At 46.9% G+C, this 22,748-nt stretch overlaps 1 protein-coding gene across 1 annotated transcript in view; it reads right to left on the reverse strand.

Moving 5' to 3' along the window:
- The window catches only part of FOXN3 (forkhead box N3), a 211,950-nt gene extending 190,681 nt beyond the window's left edge, over window positions 1-21,269 (reverse strand). Inside the window, exon 1 of the mRNA XM_057413410.1 lies at window positions 21,201-21,269. The gene's annotated coding sequence lies outside the window, so the exon portion shown is untranslated. The remainder of the gene's footprint in view (window positions 1-21,200) is intronic.
- Window positions 21,270-22,748: the final 1,479 nt, after the last annotated feature.

A 22,748-nucleotide genomic window follows, 5' to 3' on the forward strand; every position in this document is an offset into this window, starting at 1 on the left:
AAGCCATGCTGAACCATTCAATTTGCAGCTCATTGCTGCAGCATGTTTTCTCCACCTACTAATACAAATACCATCCCTCAGAGGCAGTCCCTCCTCTCCTAAGGTCATGGGTACACGGACAGAGTCACCCCACAACAGGGATGACTTTCCTGTATCCATCCCAGGGGTGCAAGGAAAAACCTCCAAGCAGCTGCGTGCCCACAAACAGCTGCTCCTGGTGGGATGATGGAAGAGGAACAAGATGAAGCCAGAGTAATGGTTCTTGGGTTGGGGCAGGTTTATCTCTTTTTAAGAGGCTGCACATTTTGCCTCCCTTAGGACAGGTGGTGCTTTCCCTGATACCCTTTTCATGTTTCTGTACCCCAACTTGCAGTGGTCAAAGAACCTGATCTGACAGCACCCGAGGCAACCCAGACCCTCCTGGCTTCCCTGGGCTCCCATGTCCTGCAATACCATTAACTTTGGTCCAGACCCAGCAAAGCACACGGTCAAGTTTAAACCTGTCAAGAGGTTCATTAGCTTCAATGGGACTATTAAAAGATTTAAAGTCAAGTACATTCGTAACTGCTTTCCTGAATCAAACCCTAAGTAAAGAGCTTGTCAACATAAATAAAGGTGCCAGAGCCAGACAGTGAAAGATATCTGCAATTATGCAGGTAGGATTTTGTGCGAGCTTTTCAGCACAATTTAGCTCCAATTGCCATAAATGTGCAAGAATTCTAAATTCATCCCAGGGCATGAGATTGGCATCTCTTCTAAAGAAATCCAAATAGTGAATAAATGCATCCTATCATGATTAACATTCCATAAAATTAAAGAGACACTATCAGGTCCTATTTGGCTTCAAAGCATTGGCACTACACATAGTCTCCAACAAAAAAAACCCTCTGATTTCTCCAGAGGCATCTCAGGCTGCATCCCGACGGTACCTATGTCGCTCCAAGCATGGCTGAGAGTCCTAACGCTGGACAACCACAGGAGAGGAAGCACAGCCAAAGTGGAGGTCAGGCCTGGATCCGCCCCAGCTAAGCCCAATTCAGGAACTAAAGAAACTACCAAAGAGCGAGAAGTCAGTGACACATACGGCACTCGCTGAGCTCCTACAGCCTGCAGGTTTATTTGTTATTACAGATAAGGGCCTTTCTAAAAAGGAAGGAGAAATGATGTTGGCAATGTGGCTTTAAGACCCCGAGAGAGGGGAAGAGCAATGCCAGCAATATGAACAAACTCGCAGCACCTGCTCCCAACCCAACGTGATGTAGTCAACTGAATTAACAGTTTGAACAACAACAGCGTGAAATGCATTTTATCCAGCCCTGGCACAAGGACCAACTATTGAGAGACTCCACATCCCCCGCCAGCTGAGCCCGTGTTCCTGTCCCCTGCATGCACAGAGGATGCGGCACCGGGAATACATTATGGCTCAGCTAAAAGCGGCACGGGTGGCAGGACATCCATCTTCCTCCGGGAAGGTTGCTGGGCAACTGGCAAGCTTTCGGCTGGGTGCTGACGTCTGTGCGCACACACGCGCCTCCTCCATCACTCGCAACTAACTAGATTTTGATGGATTAACATAAGATGAAAATCTACTGCACTTCTCTGTCTCTCTCTCTACTCCCCCCCCCCCCCCCCCCGACACACAGGGATCAAGATACAAAGAAAAATATGATAAAGCATTGACTTATAATGCGTTCAGAAGACCGCATGAAGGAAAATGCAAGCACTGATGAGATTAATGCTCTGAAGTGATCCCTTATTCTATGGTAGATAAAAATACTTAGTTGGTAAAATCTCATAATAATTATCATCATCAAGCAAAATACAGATACACACCCAGACTGTGATTCTCTTGCATCCTCGACTCTTTCTCATCCTTCAGAAATGCCATCTATTTTTTCACTGCTCCTTGTCGGATGATGTTTTAAGACTATTTCCCTTCACCTGCTGGAGATGCACCACTGGGACACAGGAGTTCCCTCTAATCCAATACAGCCAGGCATTTATACCGCTCTTATTAGCTTGGTATCCGAGTACCCTACTGAGCTGCATTATCATTAATTGTTTCTCAAGTGTCAGCCACAGGCTCAGCTTCACACAGTACAAAGCACAGATACGATCCCTGCCCCGAGGAGTTTTACATGCTAAACAGATGGTTAATGACAGCAGCGTAATGACAGCCTTTGGACTGATAGGGGACAACGTTTATGGAATGGGGAATAAATTAACTGGGATTCATGAAAAACTGCATTTGCCTGTCCTGGGGAAATCTGACTGGTTTTTGTGGTACCCTGGAAATGTGTACCAGGCTTGTGACCCAAAAACCAGAACGTCAGGTTTTTGCAAACAGAAAGCTTTAATCTAACTGGAGCTTTTTACTGAAAACCTTTTTTTTACTGACTACCCTTCTTCCACCAAACACACACAGGGTGTTCTGTCAGACAGAGGGAGAATTTTAACTAAACCAAAAATATTTAATGTAGAAAAAAAGTAAAACCATTTAATATCTTAGTTACCCCTGAGTTTAACAAAGCTCCTTAAAGACAAAGATGAGAAGGTAAAAATGGAAAATGACCTAAGAATTGAAGGGGAATCAGAGATTAAGGCAGTAGACAAGGTCAGAGATGAGTTTAATTCTTCTAAGGCAACAGATATAGCCCACTGTGTTTTACTGCTATTGATACTGGTGATAGTATCTTCAGCCCAAGAAAGCTGTTCGTAACTTGGGTAACACATAGGATTAAGCACAGGGTATTTCTGTATGACCTCTAGAAGTCCATTCTTCATTCTACAATACAGCCATGCAAAACTATTTTCTACTCCATTCTGTAGTGTAATGCATAAAATGGTTGATTTTTTCTCTCTCAGTCTCACTGTGACCTGGTATTGGGCAGGCTGCACTGGAGAGCTCTTCCCCACACACCAGTCCTTTCCTGAATTAAAGAAACACATTTCCAGTTTTCTTACTCAACTTATATTTCCTTCTGGACTTCACAGATCTTTAGATAAGATGACGAAGCAGGAACTGCGACTACAGAATGTTTTTCTTCAATACTGGAAGATGCACGTCCAGCCACCTTTCAGTTACATCGCCCCAGTTCTAGCCCTTCAAGTAACATTTTCAAAGGCTGTTTAAAGGCAAGGTCCTTTCTCCATTTAAGATCCTATAGCTCATTAAAAGCCACAGAAACTTGGCCATTCGTGCCATTTCTCAACATACCTGTATTATTATTTCTTTGTGGACAGCTGAAAGTTTGCACATGCAAGGCAGGTAAAATACCTGAAAAAACAATGTCACAGAAAACAGACCAAATCCTCAGCAACTACATTAAGACCAGAAAAGGTATAAACACTGAGCATTTAAATAAGGAGACAAAAGAACCACGCCCCATTTAGATGAAAACATTTACACCTCCCAGTAAGTTCAATGTAAATTCAACTGAGAATGGCTCTGCAATGCTCTAAAAAATGAATTTGTGAACAAAACAGGTAAGATAAGACTCTGGGGTCCACATTTCTGTGTGCTCACATAATGGCAATTAAAGCTAAGCACCTTTGAACAGCCTCTAACAAGCATATGGAAATCTGGGAGAACCTCTGAGTGGGGATTATGCGTTAACCTAATGTTCATAATCATGCTTAGAAAGTTTGCTCTTTCAAAGCCTGAAAGAGAAATGTTAATATTCTCAAGCAAATAAAAAACCTTAAGCTATTACAAAAGGCAACTGTTGAATCAAGTATATAATAGGCAATAAAACTTCAAAGGATTCATCGCATGGTGCAATTAAAATGCCCAACACAGATTTTTTTAATAGCCTTCCTATTTCTAAGGAAACTTTTTTCCTCCAGGTAAGTAGCTAAACTCAGGTGAGCATCAGATTATTATTTATTTTAGGAATAAATATAGCCTTTCAACTGTGCTGCAGTGAAAAGCACACAGCATCACAGACCAGGGTGACAATCAAAGACAGTTCCACCTCATCTAATCTTGTTCTTTAAGGGTTCACAGCTTCAGTCCTCTTCTCAGAAATCCTCAAGTATGAACAGTTAACACAAAACAATGAACAGCTGTACACAGGAGCGTAACAAGAAGACTCTAAGAAAAAATCCCACACCTTCCCCAATTTCCAGACAATTAACTGGACATCTGCCATATTTTAGAAGAGGAGAGGATGTCTGTCTACAGCACGATGAGGGATAGGAGCCACAGACAGGAGCAGGCTCCAACAATTTCTGCTTGGCCTGCCCAGGAGAGGCAGAAAAAAAAAAAGAACATCCCTGTAGAAAGTGAAACCTGTAGCTATGGCTAATGAAATAAAAACACATAACGAACAAATGAAAAAAGCATCATGAAATAAAAAACACATAAAACAGAAACCGTGTGGTATTTATGGCAGGAGGTCACCTACATCAGCCTGAAGGACTTATTTAACAGTAGTTCTAGTAACAGCTGAACTAGCTTTAAGTCTTACACCCAAACTACACAATTTTGCCACTCCTTATTTCCATTCATCCTAGTTTCAAAAACTGGCTCATCTGTAGCACAGAACTGCACCAAAAATAACTTCAGCTTACTTGGTGCCTTTAATTTTCATGCGAAAAGGCCAAACTTATTTCCAAATCACTCTGCACTTAATAAATTCCCAGTATGGTAATATCCATTTGTTCTCAGACAAGTTCAACTTTATCCCTCATAGCCTGTTCAAAAATATAACAAAATCAAGATGCTCTTGTTTTTTAAAGACCAAAATCTGAGCGTGACCATTTCCTTTCCTTCATTAGCAGAAGAATGCATGCATGGGACACAGGCAGAAAACTTAATAATGCTTGGATCTGGAGGAAAACAACAAACAAAACAAGGACAACAGGCGCAATCAAGAACACAAAAATTAGAGAACTACAATCCCGTGGCCTGCCAGAGTTTCTTTCACAGTATCTAAAGGAGGTAATGAGGTCAAGCTACCACAGCTGATCTCAGGATCCTCAGAAGACGTGGAGATCCTTCATTATCATCAGGATTTTATCCCAGCCTCTGGTAATTAACACCAGGGGTTGAAGTTGCTACTCTATCTCCTCTAATGCTGTTTCACCTAGGACAAAATCCCATGAATATATAAAATCTGAGAGCAAAACCCCCTACAGCCAGGCACAGAAGCCCCAACAGTTCCCAAATATGCTCCTTTCTGTTTCTGCTGAGAGTGACATGTTGCAAGTGATCTGAGCTGCTTACCTGGACACACATGGATTTTCAGTGGATTTGTGCTCCAGCTTTACCTGTGCGCTTCTGGAAACCCCTGCTTTGCCCCGGATCTGAAGCAGCACCAGCTGCAAAGCCTGAGCATGCTATGTAGACCTGCCTCCAGCTGCAGGCAGCTTCCCAGAATAAGGGCAAGCCTTGCCATGACAACGCTTCACACATACACACATCTGGATTTTGCTCAGGGTGTGCCACAGATTGCTAGGTGATACCTAGCTACCCAGAGCATCACAGTTCCTATCTGCTGAATAAGGGCAATTGCTGCGTGGGATGTACGAGACCCTATAGACATCAGGATAAAAAGCAACTTCCTAATCTTATTCTTTTCCTATTGGTAATTATGTCAACATTCTTCTCATGAATACAAAAAAAAAAACAAAGCCCCCATGTTATAGCTTTGTTAAAAGTCCATGTTTAAAATCTGAGGAATCTGCTAAGTTTAAAGATGCACCGCAAAAACATCAGTTGCAAATGCAGAAAACATATTATGTCAGTAGATACAGTATGTCAACAGATACACACCAGCTGAGGAACTGATACAAGCATATGTTTAAATCTCAGAAGAGAGAGACCTAGACCAAAACAGAACTGGAGGAGAAGCTGTTCCCTCTCTGAAATGGCACTGTGTAGGAAGAAAACGCTTCTTGCTGTGTTAAAACATCTCAACATTCTTCCTTCTACTTTTTCCTATACTTTCAAAACAAGAACTCCATACAGAACAGTGCAAGCAGAACTTAATGCATTATAACATAAACGGTTTTCACCTCAGGAGCAGCCACAGGCCAATACGTGTTCGGTGGCACAGAGCTTGCCACTCAAACTCCCAACTATGGGTACCAGCAGTTTGCCAGGGAAAGGATACTGAAGGCTTTTATAGCAATTCAAGCTACAAAAGGATACCCCTCTATACACAATCATCACAGCCTGGCATATCAAAGCACTCCATAAGTCTTGGTGCTCAGCATCGTAATTTTTTAGCAATTATTGTTCTGATGAGTAACCCTTGGGAAGTGTCCAAGAAAAGGGAGAATTTCTGCCATGGGATGCCTGGAGCGCTCCCCCTCTGCAAAATGAGGCAATGAAATCAGCGTGAGTGTGTACTGAAAGAACACAACCCGCCTCCATCCCAACTGTGCCGAAAGAGGTCACAGGGTGAAAAGCAGCCTGGCTAGTCAAGAGCTCTCAGGGAGCTGCCTCTCAGGTATCTTGGGGCTATGTGGCAGCACACTATGTAGGAGAGGTACAGCAGGCAGCCCCATTACAGGTACCTGAGCAGTGGCCAACTCTCACTGAACCAGCCATCCAAGCACAGGAAAAGGGGCTGGTTCTGACAGCACATTTAGTGGATGAACCAATGATGAGCCCTAGCTTCAGTGCAGCACCTGGTAAAGCTTGAGGGCATCTGCCTAAATGGCTGCAAGCACTACTAACTAGATCCTAACTTGGCACTAGCCAGGAGCTAAGAAAAATCTTATCATGGTCTAAGTTGACAACTAAACCACTGTTTGGCCCTGGATTAACAAATAAAATACCTGACAAGAGCAATTGGAGATTAATGGCCGGTAACTGCTTGGCTACCTTGCACTCTATAGGGTCAAGTACATTAATGTCAGAAGAGAAATAGTTTGTCTCAACCCAGTGCTAGTACTACAAGGACACAATGAACTTGGAGATAAGAGATCCAGGGTGCCAGAGACACTTTCTGTCACTAAGGTTTAGCGGTATCCAATTCTCATGAAGAAGGGTCCTGGGGCAGAAGGACTTCAGCTGCCCCACAGCACACTGTGGAGAGATGTCACGGCTAGGGCACGTTGCATGTATACCATGCAGGAGTGTGACTGAGGCGGGAACTTCAGCGCCGCAAAAGCAGGAGATGTCAGAGCAGGTCACTCTGCCTCCAGATAGATGGAGGCAGCCCGAGACTCAGACAACCACAGGCAGCCCCTGACCCCATCTGTTCTTTAATGGACACATCTTCAGGAGAGAGATGCAGGCAAACATTTTCTCTTGCTCTTGATCACTGCACTTAATTGCAAGAAAATTACCACTGACATTCACAGAAACATGCCTTTTGCTCTGCTTTCCAGACCCTGGCTGCTTCCAGGGGTCTCAGGACCCAATCCCTGAGCAGTGGCCAGGTTCACTGGAGCACGTGTGCTCACCTCCAAGTAACCAATGCGCTCAGGCTATACAGCTGAAACACTGCAACCTAAAGCAGTACTCCTCAAATCTGGATCTCCACACAGATGTCCACACACAGTCCCCAGCTCTGCCTGAATTAGGGTTAGCTGATTATTCAGCTGCTTTATCTTGGGGGAAAAAGAAACAACAGATAATTCGGAGATTAAACTGGAACCACTCTTCCTGAGAAATTGCTTTCTGGAATGTACAGTGAAGAAAAAAGGAAAGTATGTGACTTTTACAGCTCCCAGGGGAAAAATGAATATCCCAGTTGGCCTTAAAGGAGTCCAGTAAAAGTGCTGAGTGAATCTGTAAGCACATGAGCCTTCTTTGAAGCCCTTAAGAGAAACCTTTTACCTGCGTCTTTCAGGTAGCAGAAATCACGTTTGTGAGACTGTTGCTCATATGCAACTCCTGGGTGCAGACATGGGTATATTCATACAACAAAAGCTTGTATTATCCTTCAAACAACAAAGCAGTTTGAAATCATTTCCAAAACTTCTCTCTTAACCCCTCTGTTTCTCAGTTTCCAAATATAAGTGTGAGAGGAAGGGCCATAAGGATCGGAGAGGGCAGGATGACCCCATGGTGCCTTGCAGGGCTGGCACCATAACACACATACCACAGACCATGAGCTGCTCTGATACAATGCAAGCAAGAGCCACAGCAGCCAGGACACCCTACCACACTCAGCATGTGCTTGGGAAGCGTGTCTTGGCTACAGAGGTCATGGAGCTTTCAGAGATGGTCCCAGCACTCGGAGAGGGATGCTCAGCAGCACACTCACCCTTCTCAAGCTCCAGGGCTTCCCACAGGGCCAGCAACAGCCACAACTCATCTGCAGAGGCACAAGTTCCCAGCAGCACTGGATCCGTCCCTCCTTGCTACCTTCAGGAACACCCCTTACAGAGGACCAGGAAGGAGCTCCAGACATACGTGTGCTGTAGGCATCAGCCCTCAAAACACTGTTAAGGAGCACACTGGAGTAAATATATCGTAGAGCACCTCAAAGGAAGAATCAGGTGGTAAAAAGTGGCAGACTATAAATGCACCTTTTGACAGTTTTTACTCTGCAGTCTCCTCAGCCAAGACTGCTTTAGTGAAATACAGTCAAGAGAGCCAGCTTCAACCTGCCTCTGAGAGCAGCAGACCTGTGGCCACAAGTGGGCATGGAGTAAACAAGGTTTCTATTCCTAACAAACACCTCCACCTCTACCCCTTCCCAATCCTCACCCAGCTTCATGTACCTCCCCATCACATCAAGCTTTTTGGGGCAGAAACTTTTCTATCTGTGTGTCTTCGGGATGCACACTGCAGCAAGCCCCTGAGCCTCATAGTGCTTCAATACCCCCAACACTACAGCAAGGTCCACCATGGCTGTTCGATGCTCAAGAGCAAAGTCAGCTCTGTCCAGCCAGAGAAGAGGAAAAACAGACCAAAACAAAAGCCCGAGTGCATTAGTCAGTGTTAACTGTTCTTTCCAGAAACATAATATTGAAGGGATTTCACATATTTCCTGGCAGGGAGATTTCATGGTGGCTTTTAAAAATGGATGATTAGTTAAGATATAAATCCCCATGGCTAAGACCAGCAAGAAATCCTTTCAAACACACATATATACACATTAAAACTTGAATATTTTACCTTTCCCCAGAAAAGCAATTGCTGCTGTCAAGTACACCCTTCTATTACAGCCACATGCTCTTTTTAAGAATAGCTAATCAGAAAAACATACAGAGATATTTAATCAGGTTGGGTTTTCTTCTTTAATGACCTAATGTTTTGGTTTGCAACTGCTGCCAATTCACGCTGGGTGGAAATTTAGTACTGTCAGCATTTAATTATTATTTTAACACAGATTTCTCTACCTTCCTACAGTGAAGAAACAGCTAGAAAAAACTGCAGCAATGAACAGCTTTTTAAGCCATTAGACGCCATCCTTGTTATTTAGCCACATTGTAAATTACCTTTTAGGGCACACAACAGCTTGCTCTGCCATCCCATTAGGGCAGATGTTCCCCAGTTTGCACCTCCACAGCCGACCTGGGGACAGCATCCGAGGGACAGTCAGGAGGGGCTGCACACACCTTACCCTGGAAGCTCACCAGGCTGTGACACGGCTCACTGAAATACATGCCAAAGAACTGCAACACAGAGCACCTGCTTTGTGTTGCACCTTGGGCCATAAACAAGAAATCAGACTGGGGTTTTTTTTCAGCTTAAAACCTGTTTTCCTAATTTTTCCCCTTGCTGTCTGAAACAAATAAACTCAACTCTGCAACCTGTAACAGGCCATAGGGAAAATATGTGTGCTGATCTGGTGCAGACTGCAAGGCACATTTATTTGATTCACACACTGGGGGGGGGGGGGGGTCGACCAAAAAATAGCCTGTGTGATTAAAAAAGAAACTCCCAACACCATGCAAGTGTTGAACTTCGTGGTGCTCTGGAGCCAGGACAGGTGCATGGAGAGGGCTCTCCCCACTCCTGTAGCCAGTCTGGCAAGAGCCTGCTCCCCGCTTTCCCAAAAAAGGCAAGATTTAGGCTTCAGCCCCTGTGAAAACCAAAGGAGAAATGAGACTGCAGCAAAGCAGGGCTCGTGGCAGCATGTGTTAAATGGCACAAAGCAGGAAGGGCTGTGAGGATGCACGTGGATAACTTTATCTTTCAGAGCGGATGGACTAGTCAGCCACTCACTTATTAAGACAAGTATTAGTCTGTGATAGCAATCTAAGATAACACTAAGAGGTTTGTCACCCAAGGAAAAAGAAAAAAGGCGGCCAGGAAAAAAAGATGCTATTGCTGGACCTGTGTCCATAGAAACCACATTTAACCTTAACAGAGGATCACACTACACAGGTGACTCCTTCCTCAAGAAACGCAAGCACCCTGTTTGGTATATGCTGACCTTTGCACACAATCACACTCATATTTAAAAGAGAAATGTGTATATATAAACAGAAGAGAATGGAGCTTAGGAACAGGGAGGTGACAAATTTTCTTTCTCTGACGGCAAAGTAAGGCTCTCTTGCCAGTTGGCAGGAATGAAGCATCACTCTTCTCTACCTGGAAAAAAAGGTCACGGATGTGGGGTTTAATATCCAGATGGTCACTATAAATGGATCGTACCTGTGATAAATAAAGAGGCAGCTATTTCATCTGCTTAACATTAACTCTTCCCACAGTGTGCTTTACAAGTCACATTCCTGGAGAGAAGGGCACATGTTTAAGGAGCCAGATACAATTCCAGCTTTGCAAAGTAAAGACAGGGAAATAGCCTTGGTCACAGAGTATTTGAATGTCACTTTGTTAGGCTGTGCATTGCATTTGACAGAGCTAGCAAAGGAAATGCGAAGTGATAACTGATAGTGCCATGATTAGATCAGCCACCTTGGGAAAGGTGCTGAAGCAGAGATATTTCACTAAAATAAGGCGAATCCTGGGAATAGATTTCTGGCAAGTGATCACAAAGGAGATATGGCCAGAATTAGAAATGGATTTTGCAGGCAGATAAAACATAATAGATAGACAGCAGCTCAAAATGATATGAGGGCCTATAGAGTAACTATAAAGTTTGTTCACAGTTATTTAACATACAGAGATCCTAGAATGACTTAACTTCAAAACACATTGCTGTGTTATTAACTTTAATGTGCAGAAATAAAACAATTGTTGCATTAAAGCTCTCTAGTAAAAAAAAAGAAGCTGCCTTCTCTCCAGCTATCCACCTCTGACTTCAGTGGAGTTGCGTTACTTTATACCACAAGATAGAAGTGGAACAGGAATCTCTTCTTGGGCTTCTGACTGACAAAGGCACAAAGGTACATTTCATTATTTTGTCCTGAAGGAAGTTGCTTTAATAATGAAGGGTAACTACTGGCAGTGGTAGTTAATGCATTGCAATAAACTCACTCCATGTATTTCTGTAATTATCTAACTGTAGTTCCTTCTTCTGAAGCTCACAGACAAAGCACTTGTTCAGGCTGCTCCTTGGGCATTTTAGAGGAAGACAGTTAGCTTTACTGGCTATTACAAAAGGCTTCAATCATACTGCTGTCCACATCTGTCTGTCTGTCTCCTCCTTAACAGATTTAGCCAATTAAAGACTACCAGCTTATTGCAGTTCTGTAAAGCACAGTGGCCAAAGCAGAGACTTGATGAGTACGTTAAGTTGGGGAAAGGCTCCTACCTGGGTTCAGTCATTAGACATCAGAGTCCATCACCACAAGACAAATGTGTCGACAACCCATCTCCACTTGCTCCCATAGTCAAGACTTTGAGATCTATCTGTGGGTTTAAGGCCCTGCAAGTCAGTGAAGGCCAGTATACTATGTCCAGGCGACTGAGTCTGGCCCTCTGCTCCTCACCTCATTGGCTGGTAAAGTGTTTAGTTTTGTGCAAACAAGTAACAGATGATAGCATGTTGTTCATAACAAGATATAGATTTCACTGTTACAGCAGTATAAATCTATGTAGTAGTGTATACACGTATAAAGACATCTTCTCAGCTGCTGGCTCCAAAGAGCCGTATGTGCATCACTCACACTGCCAGAGTGAGAATAAACAACTCCATATCAATGGAGAACACACTTACGAGAGCCAGGATGCCTGAGGAAGAGAGAAATATTAGCACTGTTTATCTACCACTAGAATACAAATTAATAATAACCATTATAACCACCACTACATCAGCGACGGCAATGCAGCATCAAATTCTGCATCCACAAAATCAGATGGAACCACTACTGTGTCCTAAGGGACCTCCCCCATAAGTTCATGAGGGTGGACTTTAAACATCAGCCATCTGCAGGATCAAATATCGAGCTATTTCCTCAGGCAAAATCTTCACTGGAATCAGCTAAGGCAATCAGCGTCGACGGATTTTGGCATGAAAAGGGACATGCTTCAATTTTTGCCAGCATTCATACCCACGCTGGCACCAGAAAGAACAACTGGATAGATTTTCCTAAGTGAATACTGCTTCCATGCTGCTTCCACAAGTCAAGGTGCTTTGTCACCTACAGATGTTGCTCCTGGGCAAAACCTCTTGCCCCTTGCATCTGGAAACAAAAGTGTAATTCCCAATGCTAGTACCTCAGAATCTCCACCAAAACAAAGCTGCGCTTGTGAAATAAAACAAGCTCTTCCCAAGAGCCCATCAGCTGAACCCTGCCGCCTGACTTCATTGTTGTTGCTCTGAATGAACGAGAAGGCAGTTTCTGTCTACATTAATCAATTTTTAGGTGGTTTCCTGCCCATTCATTCATATGCTAAAAGTGGTTTTGACAGTAAGAAATCTGCTGAATGTGAGCAGGCCAGTAGCAGCTGCTCAAGCAATGCCAGTAATATTGTGCATACCCTCCAAATTTCCCCAGTGCTCATATGCTATTAGCAGGTGACACGAACTTAAATAAAGCACGTGAAATACATAAGCAGGATGAATAATTATACTGGTGTAGAGACTTCTATACTGGAGTAATTTTTACTCCAAATATATAGGGTTTTGAGGCCAGAAAGAAAATCTTTATTCTATACTATGCCTATGACAGAGCTGGGCGCTTGGGATGCTGTGGTACCAGCTCTTACCCCACACAATTAGCAGTAGATGACAGGAGTAAGCAAGACTGGACACAAACTCAGAATTAAAATTACTATTAGAGAAAAAAATTCCTGCTCCAGATTTCACAGCAATTCCCGCACTGCCACACCATGTCACACCATGAACAGCATCCTCGTCTGAGCAGAAAGCACCTTGCACAAAGAAGCATCTCTTCAACACTTCCACACAACTCTGCAGCCAAGCCACTGGGAAGCCTGGTCCTACAGCCACAGTCTGCCATCAGCATGGGTAATTCCCAAGGGTGCACGGCCTTGTGGCCAGCTCACAAGGAACCAGAGCAAGGCCACTGACCCTCAACGTCCCAGCGGCTGTGCGGGACCAGAAGTGGGCACAAGCCCCTTGGCTCTGAGCCACTGCCACTGGGTAGCCACTGCTTTTCCAGAGGTAACCCACCTGAGTGACCTGTGGTGAAAGGCTTTGCATCCCGCTACTGTGCCTCTGCTCCGCTTGTCAAAGTACACCAATTGCGGTAGACATTATTCATGGCTCATGCCTCTAAAGAAGTCAATGTCATTCCCTTTCTTTTATCAATCCTAAATAATATTTGTGAAGTTTTTTCTATTCCTCCTTCCAGACCGAAGGATTTTTGTCCCACCTCGGCTTTGTGAGACGCTTTCTGGCCCTCCTCACCCAGTGATTGCTCTGTACCTCCACATCCTCTCCCCCAGCTCCTACTACGGCCTTGGCTCAGGTCATGTTTTTTAACCCCACCTCCCCACCCTGTGTGTGGTCTTACTCGCTCACACACCAATTGCTACTGTGCTGATAAGAAATGTACTTGCCATCACTGACTCCCCTCTCCAGCCAAGCCCGTCTCTCAGCCTGCCTTGCAGACATCTCTTGGTTGGGCACCTTGTCATCAAATCAAACTCAATATAGCTGCAATGGACCTTTTGATCTTTCTTCACTTCTCAGCCTATTATTCCTGAACAAACTTCCATCCTCCCTGTTGCTCAGGCCTGTAACCTCTTCCAGCTCACCCATCCTTCACACCTTCACTCTTCTTGTAATACCACCAGACAGACCATCAGCTGATGTAAGTCAGTGTAATTTCACTAACTCAAATGGCATTATACCAATTTGCAAGAGATGAGTTTCTGTCCTGGTGCTTCCAAAAGCGAATATACTCTGCCTGACAAGTAGAAACCTTCAGCCAGGTCTCTCAACATCTCCTGTATTTATTACTGATCTCCTGTCCTCTGGTCCCTCAACAGCCACAATCTTTTCAATACACGGCACCACCTGAAATCCTGACCTGGCCCTTAGTTCTCCACGGCTCACAACTGACAAGCTTCCCTTCAACTCTCAAGCCTCCTGCACCCACCCACTGTCTGCCCCCCAGCCATGCTTGGCTTGTTATCCCTTCTGAACACGCCTGCAGTAATCTGGTATGCTAACAGTATTTAACTGGCAGTAGCAAACCATGCACCAATTCAGAGGTCTATTTAATGCTAGAAAAGGGGGAGAGTCACCACAGAGGTTCAACGCCAATGTCACATTAGGACACAGTTAAAAAGCACTTCATTAACACAACATACACTAGCACTGTGCTATCCCAGGTAAGTTTCATAACCATTTTAATGCCAGTACAAATCTCCACTTTAAATCAAACATGCCACGGTGTAAAATGATGCAAACAATACCAGAGGAACACCCTGCGTCTTCACGCTCTCTAGACTGACATCATTAGGTTTTGTAATGGCTGAAGGCTTGGTGCTTAGTGGCTCCAACCTAACCAACACTCCTATCTTTGTGTAAATGTTTCCGTTTTGTGCAAAACGAAAAAAAGAAAGGGAAAAAAAACACCCCAAAAAAAAAAAAAAAAAAAACAAAAAAAGAAAACCACCCCCAAAAAACCTTCCATGTTTTGTTCAGTTTACTATTTACTGGAAAAAGAGGAAAGCTCTTTCCAAAGAGCAGAATAACACCCGAGTTTAGGGTTTTCCACACCTGAAGGGATTTGAGAGTATGGGGGCAAGATCAGGCCCTTAATGAGAATACTGAGGAGTTTGCCATATGCACAATGCCAGAATGATAAAATGTTAATGAAGTGAAAGTATATTAGTGAATTATTAAAATTTCGCTCCTCTCTGCAAAGCACAGAGTGAGAAAAACTCAGTGAAGATAAGAGATAAAAATAGGATCAAAACATTTGGATCCTTTCTCCACCTCCAACAAAAAAAAAAGGTTTGCAAAATCTAGTGTTAAAATAACATATTAATTGGGTAGCTTCTGCAAATGATCTGCTGTAAAACCCAGATCAAAACAAGTTGGAGTTGGGGGTAAAATGAGATTTAATCCAGATAAATCTGATGGGTCAGACTTTCAGCTTCCACTCATTTCCAATAACCTCTCGTAACCCCTGTAATGCCTCTGCTTCCCTCCAAAGCAAGCCAGGCCAGCAATTAAATTGGCAATGAGAAGATCTTACTGAGAGGAGTAACACGGAGCACGGCTATGTAAGGATGGGTAGGGCTGGGGAGTTCACATCTGCTCACTGTGCCAGAAGCCGACTTTATCCAGGGAAAAGGTTGGCCTCTCCATAAAGCCCAAGAGCAAAAACAAAAAGGATCTCTGTAGCAGGGAGCCACAGAGCTGCCCGGGGGTTGGAGCAGGGAGCCCAGATAGCCTGACACAGGAGGCAGGGTCACAGGAGATGCAAGATGCTGCTCGGTTCAACGGGGCAGGCACAAGTCCTGCATAGAACTACACTAAAAAGAGCAACAGCTTTGCCATACACTATTAAGAAGCAATTTCCAACAAAGCTGCCATTCTGTGAAATGCTTTCCAGAATCTAGCTTGGATTGCCTTGTACATAAAGCCCCGTCTGTTAGGAAGTCTGGTGCATTTTCCTTGCAACAAAAATAAGTATGCCCAGACATTGTGAGTGGACTTTATCAGCAAGTAGGTGGCAGGTAAGCGGTATGCAATTGGGATCCCATAAGGGAACTTCACATTGGCCTGAGCAGAGTTCACATATAGGGTCCCACCACACCCCAGCACATGGGACGTGGGCAAAGGAAGAAGCCAGTGTGTGCCAAAACCATCCCACTCCTTAAATAATACCTATCTTTGTTTGGCTTTTACCTATTTTCAGAAAAACACCCAGTGTTGGCAACATCACTGTATCAGTTAGCACTGAGGTAAATTCCTGCTAATGCTGGGAAAAACAACGTCGAACAGCTAGGCAGATTGTTCTGTTCAATGGCCCCTACCAACCCTGACCACAGGTCACAGCCTTGCCGTTTGTCTGTCCTGCAGTCAGTGCCTACACAGAGAAAGACCATCTCCAGAAAAGAGACTCTTAGACTACAGGCAGAGAAATTAAAGGAAAGAGTGACAAAATACTGTCCAGCATCATAGTCATTAGTTTCACCTCCAGCAGGCTCAGCCTATCCCACTTTTGCAGACATTACGGAGTAGCTGAGCTTTAGGGAGAGTTTTGGAAAAGCATAACATGTCGCTTCTGCTCATCCCCAAGACAGACGGGCAAAAACTGACCCCCCGCACACAAGCAGCACCAGCACCTGGGCTGGGCCAGGGTGGTTGTACATCACCTGAACCACCTGGAAGTCGTGTGTCCAGACCTCACAAGCTTTAGCCATTTACCAGACCCTCTCCCCAGCCACCTCTGGAATGGGGCTATCCCCATTCTGTGTCTACCCTTAAGGATGACAACTGGGTGCAGGGAGCTCTGCTCCCTCATGGGCTATGCAGGCAGCCAAGGTGCAAACTTCAGGCTAGGCACCCAGCTTTGGACTAGATCATTTAAATATCCTGTGACTGGTAAAGGCACCTGAAGTGCTACAGTGCAGTTAAGGAGGGTCTGAGTCACCCTGATGCTTAGCAGCTCAACTTCAGGCACCTTAAATGGAGTAGGATTTCCAAAGCCTAGGATTCACTTAGGAAAAATCGCCTTGCCTTCCAGAGCTTCAGGCTGGCTTCCCAGAACCGGCTGATGGCTTCCGAAAAAAAACATGGCTCTAAGTTTTACATTTAAAAGAAATGCTGTTTTGCTAAGATCCCTTTTTTCCTTTCTATTTTTCATTATTTTGCTAAAGTTTTCCTTTGCCTTGGCCGTGTGAGCAGGTAACAAGCCAAATGTGGTTTCATTAGAAATATGTCAAAACTGAGGCCAAAGTCATGCTGCACTGTGTTATTTCTGAAGTCATGAACTGGCAAATTCCAGGATCACCCAGGACAGTCTTGTTTCAGCCCAGCTGAGGCTTCTGGACAGCCCTGGCAGCCTCTTCTGCCAGGAACAGCTACTAACACCAAGACATCTCCTACACGAAAAACGACTGCTGGAAGCCATTCAGCATGCCAGGCAGCTTCTTACAAGTTTATGTAACTTTTCCACGTTTCCCCTTCAGAACCCCCTGCAAAAGTCCAGCTTAGCATCATACTTAACCATACTTCATCTTAACACACATGCAACCACAATACTCCATTGTGAGCCGACACTCATGTTGATTTCCCTGAACACCCCTACTTACTTGAACCCAAAGAGCTAAACCCCAGCCCTCACCTTTAGTCTGAACCTTCATCCAAAGCCGTGTCCAATCTTACAAGCCTCCAACCTTGCATCCCAGCATGACAGGGACCAGTAAGTGACTGGTGTTTTCTGGAACGACTGCTTACATTCTCACCCCCGGCCCCACATCCCGTATCAATACATGCACACTGCACTGGCGCATCAGCAAGTGCACCCAGGAAATGCAGGCACATTTCCAAAGTTTTAATCCCTTAGCAATTGCTAGTTAAGGGGCAATTAATGTGACTCTAAGCTCTGATCCTAATTTGCCTTGCAACTTCAGGCAGTCCATGTGAAATGCTACGTTGTGAACATACAACTTCTGTGGATATTAAAAATTTCATTTCTGTAAAGTGATTTATGATCCATGATGAAAGGCAGTTCAGAAGTGGAGGGACTGCCCCTATTAGTAAACTAACTGGAGCATTTTTTGATCTTTCATTCTAAGAGGAGGGGGAAGGGAAAAAAAAAAGCCTATGAGTACTATTAATGAGGCTCAAAAGGTATAAATTGTAAATTGGACACTTTTGAAAACGTGGCCCCGAGAGGCTGGTGGGGTGTTTTTTTAATAACAGCAACAAACGGCAGGGCAACAGGAGCATTTGACTTCATGTAAGTCCCTCTGGAATGGCTGATACCATCAAACTTTTCAAAACTAAAACCATAAACAAAGTAGCACAGACATGGAGGATGACGAAAGGTAAATCTAGAAAGTACCTAATCCAGCTCACTTCCTTCACCGGGTAAAAACAAGTAACTGACACACTTCCTGCAAGCGAACCTTCCTGCGGATAAGGGTTCTCCCAACAACAGGAAATTCGCTTCTAGAAGCAAGCACACTTTCGCTACCAGTCCAAACTTTCTCCATTTGAGCTCCATGGCAATTACAAGCAGCATCTGGTTAATCAGATGTGAGCTGGACTAAACATGCAAATGCCCAACTCTCTGAACCTTTCCTGGACACAGGGAGGGGGTCCCAGAGCTGGCACCCTGATGCCATTCCAGCCTAGCCAACCGGGACTCCTGGAGCAGAAGCAGGCACTGCTCCTTCCAGTTTTACCCACAACCAGACTTTAAAGCCAGGCCTTGGGTCTGTCAGATAGCAAGACCCAAGGGTGTGGGTAGAGACGGGGCTGAGCGCGTTCACCTCAGTGCCGTGCAAGATTTACCTCCTGATGTGCAAGACCTGCTGACCAGTTGCTGGTTTTGCTGAAAAATAACAATGCAAGGAGTGAAATATGCCAACAAAGAGGCAACAGAGGTCAAACTGGTCATTCCAGGTTTCAAAGTGATGATTTATCTAGTGGGTGAAGCACTCAAGTGCGTTTTTCTTGTTTTGGTCACTGCAAAACGAAGATTAAAGGTAGCAACAAAATGAAATGTTTCAGAGAAAGCACAGTGAATGCTCAAAGACATCTCTCCATCACAAACACCTGAACCAATGGCTGCTGCTCAAGAAAATAAGCAAAAAGATTAAAACCTTTCTTGTGAGTTTGCTGTGAAATACCTCTCTCCTGCTCCAAAATCAAAATAGGTCTCTCCTTTCACACACAATAAACTTTCAATAGTCTGGCAAAGTAAAACTTCCATTTACCACAGTAATGGTCTGGTTTTCTCATGCTGCATCCATCAGTAATGAAGTATATTTTATGCTCACATCTCTACTTTTGTACTAAAATTGCATGCTATAACCAAACAGTGATGTCTTTATTAAAAACAATTGCACAGGGTTTCCCACAGCCATTTGCCCCCTTTAGGGGTTAGGGGTTTTTTCCGCAGGTGAGGCAGAGAAACAGCCTTAATATCCAAGTCCAAATCATTACATTTTAATATAACTTTGTAATGTGAAGCAACACAGGGAGATCAAATCAAACCCGGCTTTCTCTCCCGGGTCCATGTAAAGAAATGTGTCCCGGTTATTTGATCAAAAGCTAAGTCACCCCTCACTACTTTGGTTTATAACCCACACGGCCCCCGGGCTTTGAGCCTTTGCTGGTCCCCAGCCACAGCTCTTCCCGCTGCAGGCCTGGCTGGGGCAGGACACCCACCATCGAGGAGGGCAGCCAGTGGGCACGGGGCAGGCCGGCTGCACCCTCCCACCTCCTCCCGGGGTGGAAAGCGGGGGACATCGTCCAGAGAGGAAAGAGGGGAGGCAGCAGCACGGGGTGTATTGTGAAATGACCTTGATTTGACAGGCATGTTCTCGTGTTTCAACAGATGCTGCGGGAAGGCGGCAGCAGCCAGGCGCTCTGCAGGCATTTCTGATGAGATGCACACTTCTTTCTTTTGCCCTTTTTTATTTTTTTAAATTAAGGGGGGGGGGGGGGGGGGAGAGGGTTAGTCTTCCCAGTTTCCATGACAACAGTGTCTCCACTTGTCTGTTATTAGACACCATCCGCTTCCTGTGTCTAAATTTTTAAACCAATCAGAAAAGTGTTTATAGATTTTACAGCTCCTGGGACAGTCGCTCTCCTCCACGAGCGCTACTTTAATGACACGTAACGCTTCGGCGGCCAGCGCTGCAAGGCCCTGCGTTTTCGGCTACCAAGTGATCGCACGTTACACTGCTGGCTGCCTGGTACGGGGGCTACGCTGGGGAAAGCAAGGGGTGCCGCCCGCTCTACTGTGCCCCAGCAGCCGTTACCACGCTGGGCTCCTTTAAACCACACAAACTCATTTTCATCGCTGGCTCGGTTTTGTTTCTGATTCACCCCCCGAAACAGCGCAAGCCCTCGAGCCGCCGTTACCCCGCCGGAGTAACGGTCTGCCCTGACGCAAACGGCTCCGCCGTACCACATCGCCTGCTGCAGTTAAAGTTTCGGTAAACTGGGCTGCGAGCGCAGCCGTGCCGTGCCCGCGCGAGCAGATTCCCACAGACACATCTCTGCGGTGTCAGTAGTGACCGCCCGCAGCGCAGCCAGCAGGGTAACGTGCAACCCCCTCTCCGGGCTGCAGGGACACATGCCCGTACGGCCAAGGAATTAATTCACGGCAAGTCCGGGTAAGTTGAGAGTCAGCGCTGAAGAGCAGCGAGCAGAGGGAAGCCGATCTGCGAACAGGCGAACACCTCTCCCGCCGGCTCTGACAGAGCGGCCCCGCCGGCGGAGGATGCCCTTCAGGCGTGTGTGCACGGACACGGCCGGAGCCCGTGAAGTACCAAGCGGCTTTTCGCCGGGCACGGATGCAGCAGCCGGCGGCACGCAGGAACAAAAGGGACACGGCGGGTGGCTGCCCGCCGCCTGCCCCGCCAGCGCCCGCCGGGACCTGGCCAGACTCGGCCGGCCGATTGCCTCCTCCCTTCCGTCCGTCCGCCCGCTACAGCCGCGCGTCCCCGCGGAGCCGGCACCGCCGGGCACAGTCCACTGCCCGCCGCCGCGCTGCCGCCTCCGCGCCGCCCTCCGCGTCCCCGGCTCGCCGGAGCTCGGCGGCGGGCAGTGGCCGTGCAGCCGGGGCAGCCCCCCCGCAGCCGCCTGCCGCTGCCCGCCCCGTAGCCCCCGAAGTTTGCCCGCGGCTCCGCTTCCCGGGGGAGGGCCGGGGCGCGGCGGCCGCCCGCGCACACGCACACGTACGCACGCGCTCCCGGTGACACGGCGAAACGCGGCGGCCGTTACCTCGTGGCGCGGCGCTGGTTCCCGCCGCCGCCGCGGGGGTGGGCGCTGACCCCGGCCGGCCCCGCTCCGCGCCCCGCGGCGGGAGGCAGCCGCAGCCCGCGCGCCGCCTGCACCCCCTCCCACCCCCGCCGGAGGCGCCGCGCCCCGCCGGGCCCTAGCGCCGCCCGCCCCGCCTCGCCCCGCCCTGCCGTTCCGCCTCCCGGAGCCGGCGGCAGCGGCGGCGGGTTCCCTGGCCGGGCGTCCCCGAGGGACACAGCGGGGTGGGGGCAGCGCGGGAGCGAGAAGCCGGGGGAGCTGGGCTCGGGGGCGCTGCTCCTGCGGGTTCGCGGGAACGCCGCTGCGCCGGGACTGGGGGCAGCGGCGCGCGGCCGGTCCCACGCCTCCTTCTCTGTTCCTCTCAGGGGAAGCCCCGCTCGTGGCCTCGCTCCCGTCGTGCCGCCAAGCCCGGGGGGCACGAGCCTTCCCTGGCCACCACGTTGTCACTGTGAGCGACCTCCGTGCCGCCGGAGCGGGGCTTACACGTGTTGAAAACCGAGACGTGCGGCGCTAAAACTTGTTTTTGTTACGGTCCTACCGGCTGGGAGCTCCAGCCCAGGCCTGGCACCTCCCTACGCTCTGCTCTTTACAGATGGAAACTGAGAAAACGTGCCCGTGCCAGGAGAGCTTGGTATGAACGTGCACGCTGCTCCTCACTTCTACTGCCCTTTGCAGCCCTCATGCCAGCCTCCTCTTGCTGCCTTTGCCCCCATGGAAGCCGGCAAGAGGGAGCTTTGGCCGAGCTGGGGCCCGTGTGCAAAGGCTGGCAGGTCTTGGAGGGACCTGGCACCATCAGCACCGCCACATGTACGGGGAACTGACAAATCTGTAAAAGGCATTTACTTATTCATTGTAAACTTACTTTCTCCAACCACCCCCACAGAGTGACAAGGTACATGTGATTGCTGTAGTGATTATAGGGAAAACGTAGCTTCATCCATTTATTTTGCCATAATGGGGCAATGGCTGGTTTGGGATGGGATGGGATTTTTTTTCCACCGGGTGATACATTCTTTTCCTGACACTAAGTGTGGACAGAGGGCAGAACGACAGCTGCATCCTGCCAGCTCCTCTTCCTGGCTACCCAAACTCCACCACTCCTACCAGAGCTCCCAACCCCAGACCCAACACACTTTGGTACAGGAGGGACACAAAGAAACCCGTACTCTGCACCAGCATATTGCAGCCTTCGAAGGTCAACAATATACAAAAGTAGTATTTTGTTGATAAATTTGAAACAAAGCAATAAATAGGAATGATACTGGAAGAAGGGGATGGAAACGCTGTTCTTCTGCCCTTTTTTGTTGCTGTCGCAGGATAGATTTTAAAAAGCCAGCAGAGGTTGAAGTAGCAGCACAGTTCTTTCATTCGTAAAAATTGCTGGCATGAAGCTGCTCCCTGCTCCCACGGTGGTCCTAGCTATATCCCTGGGCACTGCTTGTCTGTGCAGATGGCCATACCCTCCTGTTGATTCCCTGGTGCTGACATCTTCAATGGATGGACGGGCTCAGT

The sequence above is a fragment of the Pezoporus wallicus genome, unplaced genomic scaffold (assembly GCF_028554395.1).
Source record: "Pezoporus wallicus isolate ANWC-B61680 ecotype Strahan unplaced genomic scaffold, APGP_CSIRO_Pwel_v1 contig_3017, whole genome shotgun sequence".
NCBI classification, from domain to species: domain Eukaryota; kingdom Metazoa; phylum Chordata; class Aves; order Psittaciformes; family Psittacidae; genus Pezoporus; species Pezoporus wallicus.